This window comes from Dendrobates tinctorius, unplaced genomic scaffold, assembly GCF_039654945.1.
Source record: "Dendrobates tinctorius isolate UK_male_01 unplaced genomic scaffold, ASM3965494v1 ptg000028l, whole genome shotgun sequence".
NCBI classification, from domain to species: Eukaryota; Metazoa; Chordata; class Amphibia; order Anura; family Dendrobatidae; genus Dendrobates; species Dendrobates tinctorius.
The window spans coordinates 43,638,172-43,645,838 of record NW_027361696.1 but is presented as its reverse complement, the minus strand read 5'-3'; positions in this window follow the sequence as shown (position 1 = coordinate 43,645,838).

The window sequence follows — 7,667 nt, the reverse complement described above, 5'->3', positions numbered from 1 at the left end:
CCCTGCTGGCAAGCTTACAGTCTATGAGGAAAGAGGTAGACACGAAAGGTGGGTGGTAACGGTTGCCTTGATTGTATGGACCAGCCATAATGTTAAGTGTGTAGCAGTACAGACACAGAGGGCTAATGGATGTGGGATGCCCTCCCAGGGCCGTGACGTACTCAGTACCGGGCCGGTGTCAGGGGGATGTGTCACAGCAGCAGTGACCCAGTCCGTGGCCCAAATCAATGGTGGTTTGTAGTATAGTTTAGGTGAATAGTTTGTGACGCCACCTGTGGTGTTCGGCAAGTAAGATGTTAATCCAACGCTGCGTGCAGATCTGCTGGGACTGATGGTGTGATGCAGCAAAGATGGTGTAGCTCCCCACAGGTGGAGCTACACCATTAATAATTCCATGATTAAGCCCTTTCAGGGTGAAACGCGTAGGAAATTGCTCCCCTCCATACGCCTCTTTATGTCGTTTTTACCTGATGGTATGAAGATTTTATATTCTCAATAAAGCAATTATTATTTTATCTCCTGGAGACGCTGGAAAAATCCTTCTTTATGTTGTGTACTCACAGTTTATGGTACACTCTGGTGCCTGCCTCCGTGCCGTGTCCTCTGGGGTAAAGACTCAATCAACCTCCCGGGCAAGTCAGGGCTCTCTCCAACACTCCGCCAACATGTGCCTTTCCTGAATGACTCCGCCAATGCGCCTTGTGGTGTGAAGCACTCCAGTACTTAGTTACCCTGGAATACCTCCTGTCCAGATGTTCCTAGAACTCTACTTGTATGACAGACAGCTGTAGCCTGCTCAGGGATGCTCCTGGATCCTGGGTCTCTATCCGTGTTGCTGTTGTGTCCCAAGTCTTGGATGGGAGTAGTGTTGTGAACTCATTTTCTGGTCTACCAGTTGTGAGTTCTCCTTCCGGGCTCCCTCTGGTGGTAACAGGAGGTAGTGAGGTTGATTTAATTAGTAGAGATCTGCCACCTGATGATGAGGATAACGATTGGATCTCTGGAATCTCAGACTGGATTTAAGACAGCCGACGCCCTATTCTGGTGCTGGTGATTCCTTCTGGCTTTTCAGGTCTTGGTTTTCAGCTCTGTTCCAGTCATCTCAAGCTAATTGTTTCTGCTGATGTTCACACTTGATTTTGTTGGTCTATTCAGTTTTTTGTGTGGTCAGCCAGCCCCGGCTGGGGCTGTGCTGAATTTCCACTCTTATCTGTATTTGCCAATTTGCTTTTTGTCCCTTATTAGATTGGCCTCTTTTTTGCTCTGTCTCAGAATATTTCAGAGTGCTGATATAGTGGGAGAAGTCTTGTGACTTCAGGGTTAATTTTGTTATCAGAAGTGTTGGACATTATTTTTGTAGGGTTTTTTGGGCAGATTGCAGACAGTGTCTTTCCTTTCCTGTCCTTTCTAGTTAGTTTGGGCCCCATCGTTTGCTCAGCCTATTTTCCTGCGTGTGTTTGTGTTTTCATCTTGTTTCACCGTCAGTACATGTGTGGGGGCTGTCTATTCCTTTGGGGTCTGCTCTGGGGCAGTTAGTTTTCCCCTTTTCTTGCTTTAGGCTTATTTAGTCCTCCGGCTGTGACGAGGCATCTAGATTCATCATCGGAACGCTCCACGGCTGCTGCTAGTTGTGTGGTTAGGATCAAGGGTCTGCAATCTGCATAGTTACCAACCTCTCTGGTTTTCCGTGACTTCGCTTGTTTAGTTTTTCTCCTCGGTGACCCATTCATATACTGTGTTCCAAATTATTATGCAAAAAGAGTTTAGAAGTGATAAATTTAGAATTTTTTTGTTTGTCATTTAAACTCATTGATGGTGATGTATGTCAGGGCTCTTTATATCACTGAAAGCAATTGCAGATACCTGTGCAAATTAGTTTGGCAGGTGTGTCCAAATAAAGGCAAGACTACTTAAGAAGGCTGTTCCACATTATTAAGCAGCCTACATTTTTTGCCAAAATGGGAAAGAAAAAGGATGTGTCGGCTGCTGAGAAGCAACAAATTGTGGAGTATTTAGGTCAAGGCATGGCTACAATCAACATTGCCAAGACATTTCATTGTGATCGTTGCACAATCAAGAAGTATGTAGCTGATTCCCAGCACACACATGTGCGTGCTGATAAGGAAAAATTGAGGACTCTTTCCAACAGGCAATTGCGTCAGGTTAAAAGAGCAGCTGCAAAAATGCCTTGTCATAGCAGTAGACCAGTTTTTGAAGCTGCTGGTGCCTCCAACGTCCCCCGAACAACAAGATGCAGGGTCCTTCAGAGGTTTGCAATTGTGCATAAGCCATCCTGTCGACCACCTCTATCCACTGCACACAAGCAGAAACAGCTCCAGTGGGCCAAACGATACATGAAGACTGACTTCCAAACTGTTTTGTTCACCGATGAGTGCCGTGCAACGCTTGATGGTCCAGATGGATGAAGTGGAGGATGGCTGGTTGATGGACACCCCATGAAAACACGGCTAAGGCGCCAACAAGGAGGAGGTGGAGTAATGTTTTGGGCTGGAATCATGGGGAGAGAGATTGTGGGCCCCTTTAGGATCCCTGAAGGGGTAAAGATGAACTCCATAATCTATGTGGAGTTTCTAAAACAGCACTTCCTGCCATGGTTCAAGAGGAAGAACCGTGCTTTCTGCAGCAAGATCATTTTCATGCATGATAATGCACCGTCTCATGCTGCAAATAACACATCTGCATCTCTGGCTGCTATGGGCATAAAAGAGGACAAACTTATGGTGTGGCCACCATCTTCCCCTGACCTCAACCCCATTGAGAACCTCTAGAGCATCATCAAAAGGAGTGTCTATGATGGCGGGAGGCAGTTCACATCTAAGCAACAGCTCTGGGAGGGTATTCTGTCCACATGCAAAACAATTGAAGCACAAACCATCCAAAAACTGACAAATTCAATGGACGAGAGAGTTCAGAAGCTTCTTTCGAACAAGGGATCCTATGTGCAAATGTAACATCACCTAGAATAAAGTTTTGACTTGAAAACTGTTTGATTTCATTTTGTAATAAGCTGATAATGCTTATAATTTCACAATTGACCATTTTTTTGTTCAAAATAAAAATAAAAAGGGTGAAAACTCTGCTGTGCATAATAATTTGGAACATGCATTTTGAGTGTTTATTATTTTTAAAAATATACTGTTTTCATGGACAGTTTGTTCAAAAACATTGCAATTATACTGGAATAGTAGATGACTGGAAAATAACAATGACTGCAATTCATATAGGTAATTTAGAGAAAATATGAGGAAGTATTTTTTGCATAATAATTTGGAACACAGTGTAACAGAGTAGTGCATTTACAGCTTCCTACTCCACCGGTGATTGCTGCAGAACCATAAGTGCCCATACAACCTCGGGCCCCGGCCTTGCGCTGAGAACCTATAGGCAGGGTTCCGATCCAACCCACTCCTCCTCTCTGTTCTCTACTCCTTCGTTCCGTACTTCTCTCTCCTTCGTATGGATGCTTAGGTTACAGGTCTACGTCTCTCCACCTTTCTTTCCCGTGCCAGCTGGCTCAGGTCACTGAGGCAGCTGCAGCACTCCTTCCTCCATCCCTTCTTCCAGGGATCCCCACTCCTCACTGAGTGGCTTCCTACTCCGCCGACCTTCTGTCAGACTGAACCTCTAAGGGACTTGCCCTCTAAGGGACTGACCTGTAATTCTAAACCTTCCCAATCTTTTATATGAATCTAAACTCCACCCACCTCCCAGCACATCTCATGTTACGAAGCAAGGACCCACGAAAGGTGCTCTGCTACCCTTTAAGCATGGAGCTGCAATCTGGTCCTTTGCTGAACTATCCTGTGTGTGGCATGCAGGTGTTGAAGTGTGGAAAGGAGCCCCCAACTTACCAGGATGGTGGGGCACCACACCTTAGGAGAAGGTGCAGTACCTCTGTGGCGACTGAGCCTCAGGGGCGCCACAGATGCATAAAGCATGTAGGAACATGATGCGGGGAACCTGGTTATGGTGAAACTTTTGGCTGTGCCACACAGGGATAGATTAGGTTAATGTGTTGAGGCGATAGGCCAGTCTGAATAAATGCGTTTTCAGGGCACGCTTAAAAGTGTGGGGATTGGGGACTAATCGTATTGACCTGGGAAGTGCATTCCAAAGAATTGGCACAGCACATGTAAAGTCTTGGAGACGGGAGTGGGAGGTTCTGATTATTGAGGATGCTAACCTCAGGTCATCAGAAGAATGGAGGGCGCAGGTAGGGTGGTACACTGAAACAAGGGAGGAGATGTAGGGTGGTGCTGAGCCATGGAGGGCTTTGTGGGTGAGGGTCATAAGTTTATACTGAATTCTGGAGTGGATGGGTAGCCAGTGTAATGACTGGCACAAGGTAAAGGCATCGGTGTAACGATTGGTGAGGAATATGATCCTGGCTGCAGCATTCAAGACAGATTGGAGAGGGGAGAGTTTGGTAAGAGGGAGACCGATTAGAAGTGAATTACAATAGTCGAGACGAGAATGAATAAGAGAAACAGTAAGAGTTTTTGCAGAGTCAAAAGTAAGAAAAGGTCAAATTCTAGAAATGTTTTTGAGGTGCAGATGACAAGAGCGAGCCAGTGATCGAATGTGGGGGCAAAGGAAAGCTCGGAGTCGAGTATGACCCAAAGACATCGGGCATGTTGCTGGGGAGTAATAGTGGAACCACACACAGAAATGGCAATGTCGGGTATAGGTACATTTGTAAAGGGAGGAAACACAAAGAGTTCAGTCTTTGACAGGTTCAGTTTCAGATATAGTGAGGACATGATGTTAGACACAGCGTTTAGACAATCGCCGGTGTTTTCTAGAAAGGCTGGCATGATGTCAGGAGAAGAAGCGTATAATTGGGTGTCATCAGCATAGAGATGGTACTGGAAACCAAATCTACTGATTGTATGACCAATAGGGGCAGTATACAAGGAGAAGAGGAGGGGGCCTGGAACCGATCCTTGAGGAACCCCAACAGTAAGGGGAAGGTGAGAGGAGGAGGAACCGGCAAAAGATACCATAAAGGAGCAGTCAGAGAGATAGGAGGAGAACCAGGAGAGAACGGTGTCCTTGAAGCCAATGGAACGGAGCATAGTGAGGAGGAGCTGATGATCCACAGTGTCAAATGCATATAATAGATAGATAGATATATAGATAGATATAGATAGATACTGTACACATAGAATACATATGTATAAAGATGTCAGTGACACACACATATATACTGTATGTATATATGTTCATGGGCGTACCCACCGTGGGGCAGGAGGGGGGCAGCTGACCTCCCCAGAAGCAGTGGCATGCCGTGCACCTATCCTACCGCTGGCCCTTTAAATCCTTGGGCACGGTGCCAGCGGCTTTACAAGTACGCGCAGTGGCCCGGGTGCCCTGTACATAGGGGGATAATAAGAATGTCCTGACATTCAACGTCAGGACGTTCTTTGAGGCCAGAGAAAGAGAGCGCGCTGCTCTCCCCGTCTCCCGCCCCTGGCTGCAGCACGCTGCTGAACTTGAATGTATCAGGTCAGTGACTCAGGCATCCGGAGGAGCATACTTGTGCGCTCCTGCAGCAATCTGCAGTGTCAGACAGGACAGGTACTGAGCTGGGCCTGGGCTGAGGTATACAGGGGCTGGCTGTGTCTGATGTATACAATGGCTGGGGGCTGGCTGAGGCTGATGTATACAGGGGCAGAGGGCTGGCTGTGGCTGATATATACAGGGGCTGGGAGATGGCTGTGGATGATGTATACAGGGGCTGGGGGCTGGCTGTGGCTAATGTATACAGGGGTTGGGGGTTGGCTGTGGCTGATGTATACAGGCGCTGGGGGCTGGCTGTGGCTGATGTATGCAGGGCCTGGGGGCTGGCTGTGGCTGATGTATACAGGGGCTTGGAGCTGGCTGTGGCTGACGTATACAGAGGCTGGCGGTGGCTGAGGTATACAGGGGTTGGAGGCTGGCTGTGGCTGAGGTATATGGGGGCTGGCTGTGGCTGATGTATACAGGGGCTGGCTGTGGCTGGGCTGGTGTATATACTTGGGCTACGGACTGGCTGGACTGGTGTATATACTGGGACTGGGGGCTGGTGTATATACTGGGGGCTGGCTGGGCTGATGTATATACTGGGGGCTGGCTGGGCTGATGCGTATACTGGGGCTGGGGGTTGGCTGTGGCTGCGCTAATATATATATACAGGTGGTGCAGGGCTTTGTGGGCTGGAGCTGGTGATGATGTATATACAGGTGGTGCTGGGCTCAGTGGGCTGGTGATGATGTATATATAAGTGGTGCTGGGCTCAGTGGGCTGGGGCTGGTGATGATTTATGCAGGTGCTGGGCTTAGTGGGCTGGTGATTATGTATATACAGGTGCTGGGCTCAGTGGGCTGGTGATGATGTATATACAGGTAGTGCTGGGATCAGTGGACTGAGGCTGGTGATGATGTATATAAAGGTGGTGCTGGGTTCAGTGAGCTGGTGATGTATAATCAGGTGCTGGGCTCAGTGGGCTGAGGCTGGTGATGATGTATATACAGGTGGTGCTGGGCTCAGTGAGCTGGGGCTGGTGATGATGTATATACAGGTATGGGTCTCATTATACTGTATGGAGCAGTTTCATTCACCTTTTTCATTCTAAAATTTTACGTAAATCAACAGCCGCGGAGACACCATCACATGTTTCTCAACGCAAGCAATGACTAGCCAGGTCTTTCACCGGGAAGGAACAACCACGGGAAGGGCAGTCTCCAATGAAGGAAACCACCTATGCCAAAACATGGTATCCATCCACAGACAGCTGTTTCGGGGTATTGCCCCTCATCAGTGTGGAGTAGGAAACTGGCTAGTAGGAGCAATGCCTAGTAAAAGACTGCGAAAAGGAGGATGAGTGACCTCATGGAGATCAACATCCGACACTGCGGAGACACCATCACATGTTTCTCAACGCAGTGATTCTAGAGCAATGGCCCCATCCCTTATGGGAAATATGCAAAAACATGTAAATCAACAGCCGCGGAGACACCATCACATGTTTCTCAACGCAAGCAATGACTAGCCAGGTCTTTCACCGGGAAGGAACAACCACGGGAAGGGCAGTCTCCAATGAAGGAAACCACCTATGCCAAAACATGGTATCCATCCACAGACAGCTGTTTCGGGGTATTGCCCCTCATCAGTGTGGAGTAGGAAACTGGCTAGTAGGAGCAATGCCTAGTAAAAGACTGCGAAAAGGAGGATGAGTGACCTCATGGAGATCAACATCCGACACTGCGGAGACACCATCACATGTTTCTCAACGCAGTGATTCTAGAGCAATGCCCCCATCCCTTATGGGAAATATGCAAAAACATGTAAATCAACAGCCGCGGAGACACCATCACATGTTTCTCAACGCAAGCAATGACTAGCCAGGTCTTTACTAGGCATTGCTCCTACTAGCCAGTTTCCTACTCCACACTGATGAGGGGCAATACCCCGAAACAGCTGTCTGTGGATGGATACCATGTTTTGGCATAGGTGGTTTCCTTCATTGGAGACTGCCCTTCCCGTGGTTGTTCCTTCCCGGTGAAAGACCTGGCTAGTCATTGCTTGTGTTGAGAAACATGTGATGGTGTCTCCGCGGCTGTTGATTTACATGTTTTTGCATATTTCCCATAAGGGATGGGGCCATT